We start from the raw sequence: 12,746 nt of genomic DNA, 5'->3' as shown, positions 1-12,746 counted from the left end.
ATCTTTCCTCCACGTGGTCTCACCCAAGATGGCGGCTCCTGGAGCAGCCGAGCATCCCGGGCTAGAAAGCAATAGATTTCTTGCTTCTGCCACAAATTCCCCCAGCTGTGAGCCTTCCAACCTTCTAAATATTCCTTTATATGTCGTTCAGAGTTCTGGGACCATCCCCTGAGCCTGCTTTTTTGGGTATTCTGTGTTGTTGTTGGCGGAGCTCTCTGCTATACGTCCACCCGATCCGCCATCTTGTTTGTTCTCCATAAATTATATTCTTATGTAATTGAAGAAAGAAATAGACAACTCTACAACAATAGTAGATTTGATACACCATTTTTGACGAAAGACAGTACAACTAGAAAAAACAAAGACACAGAAGAACTAACACAATCCACCAACTTGACCTCATAGACATACACACAGTGCTCCACCCAACAACAGCACAATATATGTTATTATCCAGTGCGCATGGAACATTCTCTAGAATAGACCATATGTTAGGCCATAAAGCAAGTCTCAATAAATTTAAAAACATTAAAATACTACAAAGCATCTCAGATCATACTACGAAAGTAGAACTCAATAATAGGAAGACCAAGGGGGGGAAAGGAGAATCAAATACATGGAAACTGAATAACATCCTGCTTAAAAATGACTGGGTAATAGAAGAAATAAAATCAAATAAGCATAAAAATACAACATACCAAAGTCTTTGGAACACAGCAAAAGCAGTGTTGTAATTTATAGCAATAAACACACACATCAAAAAAGATGAACTGAAAGCAACATCTTAACCCAACATTTCCAACAATTAAAACAGCAAAATAAGCCTACAGTCACCAGAAAACAAATAATAAAGATTAGAGCAGAAATAAATGAAACAGACAGAAAAACAATAGAAAGAATCAACAAGAAGAGAATCAGCAAGATGGCAGACTAGGCAGAAAGGCTGTAGAGACCCTTCCAATAAAGATATAGAAAACCAAATAAAATAGATGCAGTTGATAGTCCTGAAACCCTGAGCTTCAGTTGAGTTGATAGAAAAATGTACTCAATGTTTAGGAGGAGAGAAAGGTGACATGGGAAAAATACGGGAAAGAATGGTGACCAGTACCAACCATCCAGACACAACACAAGCATATTAAGATTTTGTGAGTGACTTCTGAAACTAGAAAACATATTGTCAATGCAGAAATATACTGGTGACTCACAGAGAAAAAATTGTGTGTTTTTCTTGTTCCCCACACTCCCCTGCTGACCAGAGGCATGACCAGCCCCCAACCCCCAGAAGTTGGAGTCACATGGAAGTGAATGCCACAGTTGTCCCATTAAAGGAGGGAGTAGCTATCTACATTAAACCCACTTAGTCGGAGCCTACTCCAAGCTTGCAGAGCTGGCACTGGCCAGTAATAGACTAGCCCTCACTGAAAGAAGCAGCTGAACAGATGTGTGTCAGGGAGAAAAACAGTGACTGGTGATCTGTGCCAACTGGTCAGGCGTGACATAGCCATCTTGAACTTTTGTGGGCAACTTTGAAGACAAGAATGTAGTAGCTGGTGCAGAAGCAACTGCTTATTGGTGGAGAGCAAGGTGTGAAATTTTTCTTGTACCCCACATTACCCTGGTGATGAGAAGTGTAGCTGCCCCCAACTTATGTACACTCCCAAGGAAGCTCCTGCTCTCCAAGTGATCAAAGCCCCATCAAACGGAGTAGGAAGCTAATAGCACCAATGCTAGGCACCTGAAATTAAGCGTGGCCTGTTCCAGACCTGCAGAGCTAGTTCTGGCAAGCCCTAGACTAGTAGGACCTCTCACCATTGACTGCTCTCTGGATGGAAATACCCTGATCCCCCACATACTTTGGGGTCTACATGAACTACTTCCCAGTAGTTGGATTGGGTGCCCAGAACAGATAACAACTAACCCTACAGTAACTCCATCAAGATTAAGTGTTACCAGCTCATCCCTTGTCATTCAATGTTGTGAGGTCATTGGCTGGCAGGAGACTCCAGAATTCACTCTTCTCTGGCTCTGGCATTTGCCCTAATTTGTTCCTTTAATTGTTTTTGTTTGTTTGTTTGTTTATTCTTTCTTCCTCTCCCTTTCCTTCTATCCTTTCTATATCTGATTTACTTTTTTCTACTTTCTTCTGCTTCTCTTTCCCAACCATTGCTGCTTCTTTCTTTCCTCTTTGTTTCTCTTTACCACTCTCTGGGCTATTTCCCTTTTACTCATTCCTCTTCCTAACTGTGCTTAGTTGTTTTATGATTTTCTCTCTTTTTAAAATTTTCCTTTCCATCTTTCTCTCTTTGGTTTTTGTATACTTTTTCTAGTTACTGCTTGCTTTTTTCCCTTTACTATTTTTGCTACTTATTGTTTGCTTGTTTTCCTTCTTTCCTGTGTCTGTTTTATCTTCTTACCTCACCCAACAGAAGACAGTAGCTATGCCCATACAGCACAGTCAGATCTGCACCCTCTGAAGCCCCATCCATTGGGCAAGAGCCAATACCAGCTGCTATACACTGGATCAATGACACGAATCACCACCAGCTAAATCCATCCAAAACCAAATTGCATGAACAAAGAATGATGCACAAGCTCATCCCATAATCACATCCATCAGGAGGCAGTTGATGAGTGCCTAAGAATACACCAACATTCAATCACCAATTTAATACAAATATAACACTGCGCAAGCCAGCTCACACAACCAGGGTCAGGAGGAGATGACGCAGCTTTAGAAATAAAATAGGCACAAGTTCTGGTTTAAGAGAGACATCAGGACTCGTGATCTCTAGGATCAAGAACCCCAAGAGAAAGTATGTCTCAGTATTTATTAGCCTTTGCATTCCACGAAACTGCCCAGGAAAGCATACATTTAAAAGACATCAAAGACTATTTGATTTTTTAGGCCAGGACCATTTCCTAGTATACATCCTCAAAAACAGTTCCATTAGTTAGCTTTTCATTAACCTGACAACACCACACTGAGTCTGAGTCATCACATCTGGGCATCGCGTTCTACATCAATGTGCCAACATATTACGCTTGTCATGAGTCACTAACAGTGTGCCACTTCCTCATGCCATAGTCCAGACGTGACTCCCTTCCTCATGGCTAATTCTCAGGTGTTCTCCCACATAACACCACCACAATGTCTCAAAAGCAGCAGACAATTTCTGTTCAAATGATGAAACAAGATAGAGTGGTTCAAACAAGTGATCAAGAGGCAGAGATAGAAAATACCTTGAGGGAAAAAAAGCATTGGAACTACCTGAAAAAGAACTCAAGACAATGATATTTAGGTACCTCCAAATGATTGACAGAAAGGTCAAAGAAAACAAGGACTAATTTAGGGAAACACTACAAGAACAATCAAACAAAATAAATTGGAGACAATACAAAACCTGCAAATAGCAATTCAGAAGATTAGTATCAGGATTTCATCTGCATATCGCAGGTTGTTAATGAGTCTTCCTACAATCTTGATGCCATGTTTTTCTTCATATAACCAGACACATGTTAATATGGGTGATGGAACGGGCAATATACAAGAAAAGGGAGGTTGGTAGAGAAAATATGAACATAGCAAGTGACACAGGAAGGACTGCAAGAGTTATAGAAAATAGAAGTAACTACTGTTAACTTGGAGTCCTGGTGTGGTGCTGTAGGTTAATGCGCCAGACTGCAAAGCCATTTGAACTTCAAGGTTGGTGGTGCAAGCTTACCAGCTGCTCCTCGGAAACCCTATACAGGGATGCTATGGGTTGGAACTGACTCGATGGCACTTAACAACAACAACTGTTAACTTATGGTACATGGATGGGATTACAATCATTGTCATGAAGCAAAGTATATAATTTGATGAATGTAAAACTGATGATTGCTTTGTAAACCTTCACTCAATTTACAACAAAAAGCTTAAAAAGAGGACTTCCAGGAAAATGGCGGAGTAGTCAGACACACTACATGGAACCTCTGTAACAAAGATACGAGAGACAAAATACAACAGACACAGATGAAAATTCTGGCACTCTGAACTTCAGAAGAAAGGTTAGAGAGGAGAATGGAGTGCTTACTGGGAGGAGAGGCTGAGCCGGGACAGCAAGAGAAGGAGACTGAGTGGTGAATGGCTGGCCAGACATGGTTCAACCATCTTGTGAGCAGCTTTGGCAGCGGAAGGAGGCCTTGCAGAGCAGATTCACATGAGTGATGGAAAAAGTGTGATTTCTTCTTTTTTTTACACACTCCCATGGTGACCTGAAGTGTGGCCAACTCCTGCCCCCATCTGCTCCCAGCACAGACCATGCTCTCAGTTCAGAGCCACATGATTAGGAACTACACCAGTTTGAAGTGGGGGCCAGCTGCACTGATTTGTGTGCCACTTTAGAACCTGGATTCAGGTTGACTTGACTCCAGACCTACAAAATCTGCAAAGTCACAAGACAAGCATTTAACCAGTCATGCTGCCCCCAGTTTCCCTGTGGTTCTAATAGACACTGAAACTAGCTCCATCAAGGGCATCTAAGAACTACTTCCAGATTGAGTGCCCTGAACATACATACCACCAATGCCAATAAGAACTCCATACAGGGCCAGGAACTTTGCTGTCATATCCCTTCCACAGCTACCTCATGGGCTCCTGGAATTGCAGGAGCCCACCAGAAATTTCTCCGCTCCAGGTCCAACAATTACACTGCTTGTTTTTACAAATACAACAATTTCACATTGCCCTGAAGACAATAGACAATTTTAGCTCACATGAAAAAAACATGAGAGAATGAGAGAATGGCTCAATGACCAAGATGCAGAGCAAGAAAACATTTCTGAAGAAGAAAATGTACTGGAAATAACTGAAAAAGAATTTAAAAGGATGGTTATTAGGTACCTTCAAAGGATGAATAGAAAGATTGAGGAAAACAAGGAGAACACAATTGACACCTTAGAAGAATTCAAGAACACACTATAAGAACAAACAGACAAAATAAACGCAAATTTTGAAACAATATGAAATCTGCAACTAGAAACCCAGGAGTTTAATACTAAGATATAAGAAATGAACAATATATTGAAAGGTCAAAGGAGAAGATGTGAAGCAAGAGAAGCCCAAATTAGTGAGCTTGAAGATAAATCTCTCAAAAGAGTATGCAAGAACAATCAGGATGAAAAAACTTAAAGAAAGCCTAAGAGTTACACGAGACATTATGAAGAGGAACAACTTACGGATGATCAGAATTTCAGAACAGGTAATAACTGTTGAAGAGTTGTTGGAAGAACGCTTCCCTAATAGCATGAAAGATGAGAATATAAGCATATAAGAAGCTGAATGAGCCCCAAATAGGGTAGATCCCAAAAGAAAATCAACAAGAAATATCATAATCACACTTTCCAAAATCAAAGTAAAAGAAAAAATCCAGAGAGCAGCCTGGGAAAAATGAAAAAAAATTTCCTACAAAGGAGAACCAGTAAGATTAAGCTTGGATTTCTCAGCAAAAACCATGCAGGCAAGAAGGCCATTGAATGGCATATACAAAACTCTGAAAGGAAAGTATTGCCAACCAAGAATTGTATACACAGCAAAGCTGTCTCTCAAATACAATAGCGAAATTAAGACATTTCCTGATAAACAGAAATTAAAAGAGTTTGTAATACCCAGACCAACTCTACAAAACATGTTAGAGGGTGTTCTGTTCGTTGGACTGAGAACCGACAACAACCCGAGAGTACCATATATGACACCACCACCTAGAAATCAATCTAGATAAAGAAGTAGTTAAAGGAATGGCGCCAGAGTTTTGAACGGCGTTGTAGACCCAGCTCTATGTGGTCACCTGGATTGAGTCACAATGACCACTCATTCCCTGAAGGCCTTGGTTGGCCAAGATCCTGGGCCTCCGGGCTAACCTGAGTGCCAATAAGTTATTAAGAGCCTTGAAAGCTCACCTTCAACAAGAAGTAAAAAAAGAAAATGAGAATCAGGCTGAAAGTTAAGCTTCTTCATCCTCTTGTGATGAAAGTGAAATACAAAAAAGAGATCAGGAACAAACAGAGGAAAATGGTCAGCTACGCCACCAAAACACGAAGGCACAAGACAGTTAAAGGGAACCCTGACTCCCAGCAACGTCATTCAGAATAGAAAAGAAGTGATCCTACTGAATCCCAGAAACAGGAGCAGCAGGAAAACCAGGATCTCAAAGCTGCTATAGAAACTCCTTCTCAACCACATGAGAACCAAGTTGATGAGCATTCTGTTTCCGTGGGAAGAAGTAGAGTAAATGGTAATGAGGTTTCAAAGATACCTTCAAAAATAAAGTGGTCTCTTTATACAAATGGTTTTTCAAAAGCTGGAAGAAATTAAAAAAACTGGAAGCACTGCTCCAATTTTTAAGAAGCTTCATGAGGATCATTTTAAGGAAATGGAGTCCATTGGTCAATATGCTGAGAGAAAAAGGAAACATTTTGAAGAGAACAATGATTCACTTAATGAATTGGAAGAGCAGCCTGTTCACAAGGGAGTGGTCTTGACTCTGATAGCAGCTCCAGTTTTTCTCAGAAGGCCCTCTGTGGCTTACACTCCCAGCAGCCAGCAATGCTCGCAGCATGGATCTCTGGGCACCACAAGTCAGAGCATCTTGTATACAAAGCGATCAGTCAAGTCCTCCACATTCTCCGCAACAAAAACGAACGTCAGATTTTCAGCTGCTACTGAAGATAATGAGCATAAACACCCACTGACCAAGACTCCAGCCAGAAAGTCTCCACATGAAACGTATCTGGGATACCCCCAAAAGGCCTGGCTGTGCTTGGGACACAAAAGTTATAGGCTGTCAAGGCTGATTCTGCTGCTGTTATTTATTACCTCCTTCAAGCTGACTGCAGAGGCAGTGCAGACTCCTGTCTCCAATGAGAAACCAGGTGTTTGATCTCAAAGCAAGGTTGTCTCATCCACTCAGCTATGAGCCACATAAAGGGCAGCTGAAGCCATGGGGGCAATTAAAAGAAAATAATGCCATGAATGAACATGTAAGCAGAGTGAGCATCTGTAAGAAAACTTACAAACTACCTCATCTCCCAACAAGGAAAGAGCAATGGAAGAAACATGAACAAGGACAAAAGGAGAAGAAAGCAAAGATTTGGGAGCTTGAAGAGGCCTCACTATAGCCGCAGATTCATAATTTCTTAATATTCTGTTATTCTCAATCATTTTGTCTTTGCTTCTGTAAATATTTTTATGCTGTCTTCACTTTCATCAAGACCTCTCTCTACTCCTGTGTTTCTATGTAGTGTCTGTGGCCTCCACCTACTCTTCAAAAATTCTGCTACTATAAAGCTGAAAACAACAAGTTAAGAATCAGGAAGCTGGGATGAAAAGGTCATCTTCAATGTCTAATATAGAGAATTCAGTAATGAAATTATGGACCATATGATTTGGTTATGATATTAATAGTTTACCCATGTGAAAAATGTTTTTGTCTAAGTTTATATAAGTACCTTTGTCTAAGCTTTAAAAAACCACTTCATGTAACTGCCATGTATCACTCATTATATTCTTAAGACTTTACCTAATTGTAGCCTTGCTTATGTTAACAAAAAAGGTATGGAAGTTTGAATATTGCTGCTTTAAGGATTGCTTTGTTCTGTAGAACTAGCATCTTATTAAACTTACGGAAAGGACTAGCATTGCTTAGTTAGTGTCATATCTACCTTTGTTGCACCTAAGTGGAGCTTCTGAGTTTTGTACTGTTTAAGATTTTCATAAATAAAAGTTTTTCTCATTAAAGAAAAAAAGAAATATTTAAAATAAAACAATACTGAAAATAGGGAATCAAAATATCAGCATATAATAAAATCAACCATATGCTGTCTACAAGAGACATATCAAAAAGATGGAGACAGCCTAAATGCCTATCAACAGAAGAATGGTTAAACAAACTTTGGTACATACACACAATGGAAAACTACAAAACATTGAAAAATAATGATAAATCTGTGACACATCTCACAACATAGTTGAACCTGGAGACAGTATGCTGAGTGAAATTTGTCAATCACAAAAGGAGAAACACTGTATGAGACCAGTGTTGTAAAAATTTCTTTGAAAAAAAGTTTTTTTTTTAATAAAAGAAACAATCTATGATGGTTACAGGGGGAATGCATCGAAGGGAAAATGATTTATGATCTAGAGTGTACACACATGTTAACATGGGTGACAGGGCAGGCAATATACAAGAGGGAGGTTAACAGAGGAAAGATGAGGGTAGTAAGAGACACAGGGAGCAATGCAATAGTTAAAGTGACTAGAGGTAAATGCTGTCAACTGTTGGTACCTAGAGGGGATTGCAACCATGTAATGAAGCAAAGTATATGATTTGTTCAATATAAAACTGATGATCTTCTCTGTAATCATTCACTCAAATCACAATAAAGTTTTTTTTTTTTTAATGCTTTAAAAATTTTGTGTGTGGTGGATAGGAGTAACAAGTGTGGGTTAGGATTAGGACTATGGCTACGTCTCGGCTAGGTCTAGGACTTCCTTTAGTGTTAAGGTTATGGTTAGTATTAGGCATAAGGCTTGGTCTAATTTTTAGGGTTACAATGAATTTTTTAGGGTTAGGTTTATTTCTTTTTTCCCTTGAAGTCTATTTGATTTCCTCATTATCTGGAACTTCTGTAACTACATCAATCTTCCTTTTTAATTTATTTTGTTGTTGTTGAAACTGCATTTCCTGTTCTCTATTTTCAGTCTTACATGTCAGTTTTACTTTGAATGTTGAATTCTGGGTGATACTATCATTTATATTAGTCTCATGTTGCTGTCTGCTGTTTGGTTTTCTATCCAAAGAACTCTTTTTAGTATTTTTTGTAATGTTGGACTGGATTTTACAAATTTTAATTTTTCAGTTTATCAGAAAATGATGTAATTTCACTGTCATGTTTGATGGACAATTTTCTGGGTATATGACTCTTGATTGGCAATTTCCTTGTCATTCCCTTGTCTTCTTACTTGCATAGTTTCTGCTGAGAAATCAGATCTCTTTGTAGGTAATTTTTGTTTTTCCTGAGCTGCTTTGCTGGTTTAACTGGAGGATAAGAGAGAAAGAGAAGGATCCCTAATGAGACTGATTGGCACAGTGGCAGCAGCAATGGGCTCAAACATAACAATGATTGCGAGGTTGGCACAGGACTGGGCAGTGTTTCATTCTGTTGTGCATAGGGTTGCTATGAGTCAGTACTGACTCGATGGCACTTAACAATAACAACAACATATTTGATCAAACATTTAATTAACTAACTCACTTTTAATGTAATGGCTGGAGTCCCGGTGTGGTGCTATGGGTTAATATACTGGACTACAAGGTCGGTGGTTCAAGTTCACCAGCCATTCCTCAGAAACTCTATACAGGGTCACTATGAGTCAGAACCAATTTGTTGGCACTTAACAACAACAATGTGATGGCTGGAACTGAGGTTTGCCTTGGCAGGGCTAGACCAAATGATTTCATGGACCTATATGGCCCATGGGCCAGATGTTCCCCATCTCTGCTCTAGCAGATAAATATTGAGAGATTTTTCTTCAAACTCAGCAATTTAGCCTTCCATTGATTCAATTCTACTTCTTTGCCTTTCAGTGAACTCTCTCTGAAGTTTCACTGTTAATCTTCTGGATCTCTAATTGCTGTTTTTGCATGTTTTTCATTTATTTTGTCAGTTTGTTTTCTAAACTCTTCTGTATTTTTGCCTGTTTTCCTTGATTTCATCTGCAACTTTCTCAACCATTGTCTTAATCCGTTGAAGGTAGTCTACACAACATTCTTAAATCCTTATCAAATAGTTATGATACCATTTTTGGTATTATAGTTTCTGACTCTATGTTTTAGTTACTTGTTTGACGCGCTCAATCTTGTTTCTTCATGTAAGCAGAAATTGTTTTCTCCAAAACATTGTGGTGTTGTATTTATTTTAATTAATAATTATATGTTGGTGTGTTCTCAGGCACGTACCACCTGATGGATGTGACAGAGACTGGAAGAGCGAATGTGTTTTTCTGTTCACTGTTTGTGTAGACTTGCTCAAGGTGGGTCCTTGTGCCTACAGAAGCAGAGAGGTTATGCCTGGTGCCTGACTTCAGGATGCCACTGATCACTGGGTTTATGAAGGTGGGGACAGGCCATGCCCCCAGCTACCAGGAGGGCAAAGGAACAAGGAGAACCACATCTTCCCTGCTGCCAACTTTCAGTCCTGTTATGTGCGTGCAGGCAGCTGTATCAACAGCCACTTGCAAAACTCGAGATGGCCACACCAGTCCGGGCCAGCCGGTAGTCCACTCATTTTCATTCTCTCTCACTGCTCCTGTTCCACTTCTCCAGTCAACACTCAGTCCACCTCCCTGTCGTAGCCTCTGAAGCTCAGGGTTCCAGGATCACCATATGTATCTGTTTCACTCAGGCTCCCATGTCTTTGTTGAAGAGTGTCTGATCAGTGCATCTGCCTACTCCAACATCCAAACAAATATTTCTTGAAAATCAAGTTTGAACTATTTAGTTTCAGTCTCCTTTGGCTGCTAATCTTAAACTGTAAGTCTTGGCTGCTTTATCTCCTGCTAACCAGGTTCCTTTCACTCTCTCATTCCAAAAGATACTGTTAACTAACTGGAAGAGTTGAACTTTCCTCTAATCCCACTCTGTTTGAACATCCTCTGACTCATTCTTCCTAGCACCACCCAAGTTTCATCTGCTCCATTGCTTACACATAATGTAAATACTTTATTTAATCTATGTATTTGTTAATGTTTGTTCAGCTGTCTTGGTGCCATTGCGTCTTTCATTATGCTTTTAATTAGATCAGTACCTTCTGAGAGTGGAGGTAAGTCAAGGTTTGTGCCAGGTCATTGCAAGGAAGATGGGGCGATGAGGATAGATGTATGAGAGCACCAGTGCCAAGTTTATGGCTAGAAGAACTGGGAAAAAATATCTTAATCTTCTGACTTCTATTAGGGGAAAACACTCTAAGCTAGAAAGGAAAACTTAAAATACTTTTCCACAATAGAAGGACCTGGATGGCACAGTTAGTGTACTCCATTGGTAACTGAAAGGTTGGAAGGTCAAGTATAACCAGATGTACCTTGGAAGAAAGGTTTGGAGATCTACTTTAGAAAAATCTTCCATTGAAAACTCTACAAAGTGCAATTTTACTCTGACTCCCATAGGATTTCCATTAATTGGAACTGACTCAATGGCAACTGGTACTGAATATTCTTTTCTACTGAGAATGAATAGTAGAATCAATGTTTGGAAAGGATCACATTTTGCCTTACTGATATAATCTGAAGTCAACACCAACCTCCCACAGGGCAAGAACTCAATTTATGGATGGTTTACACAGAGTGATATAATCCAGCTCTGTGAATTAGTTATTCCTAGTGTTGTTGTTGTTGTTAGATACCATCAAGTCAGTACTGACTCATAGAGACCCTATGCACGGCAGAATGAAACACTGCCCGATCCTGGGCCGACCTCACTATTGTTGCCATGCTTGAGTCTATCGATGCTTCCACCTGGCCAATCCATCTTGTTGGGGGTCTTCCTCTATTTCTCTGACCCTCCACCCTACCAAACATGATTTTCTTTTCCAGAAACTAGATCCATGTTGGAAGAAGTGCGGCCAGAGTGCTCCTTGGAGGCCACGATGGCCAAACTTCATCTCTCATACTTCTGACATATTGTCAGGAGGGACCGGTCAGTCGCTGGAGAAGGATATCATGTTATTCCTAGTAGCAACTAATATTTAATGACCACTTAAATCTGTGATTTATACTTTTCTATTGGTATCCACCCAACCTCTTTGACTTGGCATAAACTGTTCTCCTCTGTCCCTAATTTTGTTCCTGTTTGGAGTCCTGGTGTGGCACTGTGGGTTAAGGCACAGGACTGCCAAGTTGGTTTGAACCAGCCACTCCTCAGAAACCCATACAGGGTTGCTATGGGTTGGAACTGACTCGATTGCACTTAACAACATCAACAACATTTCCATTTTTGCTTCTTTCTTCCTATGAAAAATTCTTAGTTATTTCTTAAGACTTAGTCATTTCTTAAAACCTTACCTTTGGTATCTTCCACCCAAACTGACAGAATTAACCAGATCACATTGAGATTATTTGTTTACATGTTAGCTTCGTCAGACATCTAGGAGACTTTTGGAAGTTAATCAAAACCAAGCCCACTGTCATCGAGTTGATTCTGATTCATAGTGACCCTATGTGACAGAATAGAATTACACCAAAGGGTTTCCAAGGCTACAAATCTTTACAGAAGCAGACAACCTCATCTTTCTCCCTCAGAGCAGCTGGTGGGTTTGAACTGCCAATCTTTTCATGTAGCCTAATGCCTAAGAACTCCTTCTATTAAGGGTAGGGACTTTGTTTATTCCCTTTTGGACTCTTTGATCAAATACAATGCTGAGTATAGAGTAGGTGCTTGATCAATTATTTGACTATTATTTAAAATTCTGTGTGAGTGTTCCTAGTAGCAAACACCCAAATGTCAACAGCACCACTTTTTTCTTTTTTCTAGTTTTTATTGTGAACTGGGTGATAGTTTACATGGGAGAAAATCAGCTTTACATTCATCCTATAGTATTTTGTTTCATTTCAATGATTACAATCCCTTCCATGCATCATCATATCATCATTCAACAGCATTTGCTTCCATTCCCTCTGGTTGTTTTGTTTGTTTGTTTGTTTGTTTGGATGTACA

The 12,746-nt window shown here is 39.7% G+C and overlaps 1 pseudogene; it reads left to right on the top strand.

Moving 5' to 3' along the window:
- The window catches only part of LOC102810814, a 91,358-nt pseudogene extending 84,189 nt beyond the window's left edge, over positions 1–7,169 (top strand).
- The last annotated feature ends 5,577 nt before the right edge of the window (positions 7,170–12,746 follow it).

Source organism: Chrysochloris asiatica, unplaced genomic scaffold (genome assembly GCF_000296735.1).
Source record: "Chrysochloris asiatica unplaced genomic scaffold, ChrAsi1.0 scaffold00026, whole genome shotgun sequence".
NCBI classification, from domain to species: domain Eukaryota; kingdom Metazoa; phylum Chordata; class Mammalia; order Afrosoricida; family Chrysochloridae; genus Chrysochloris; species Chrysochloris asiatica.
This window is presented reverse-complemented; position numbering and strand designations above follow the sequence as displayed.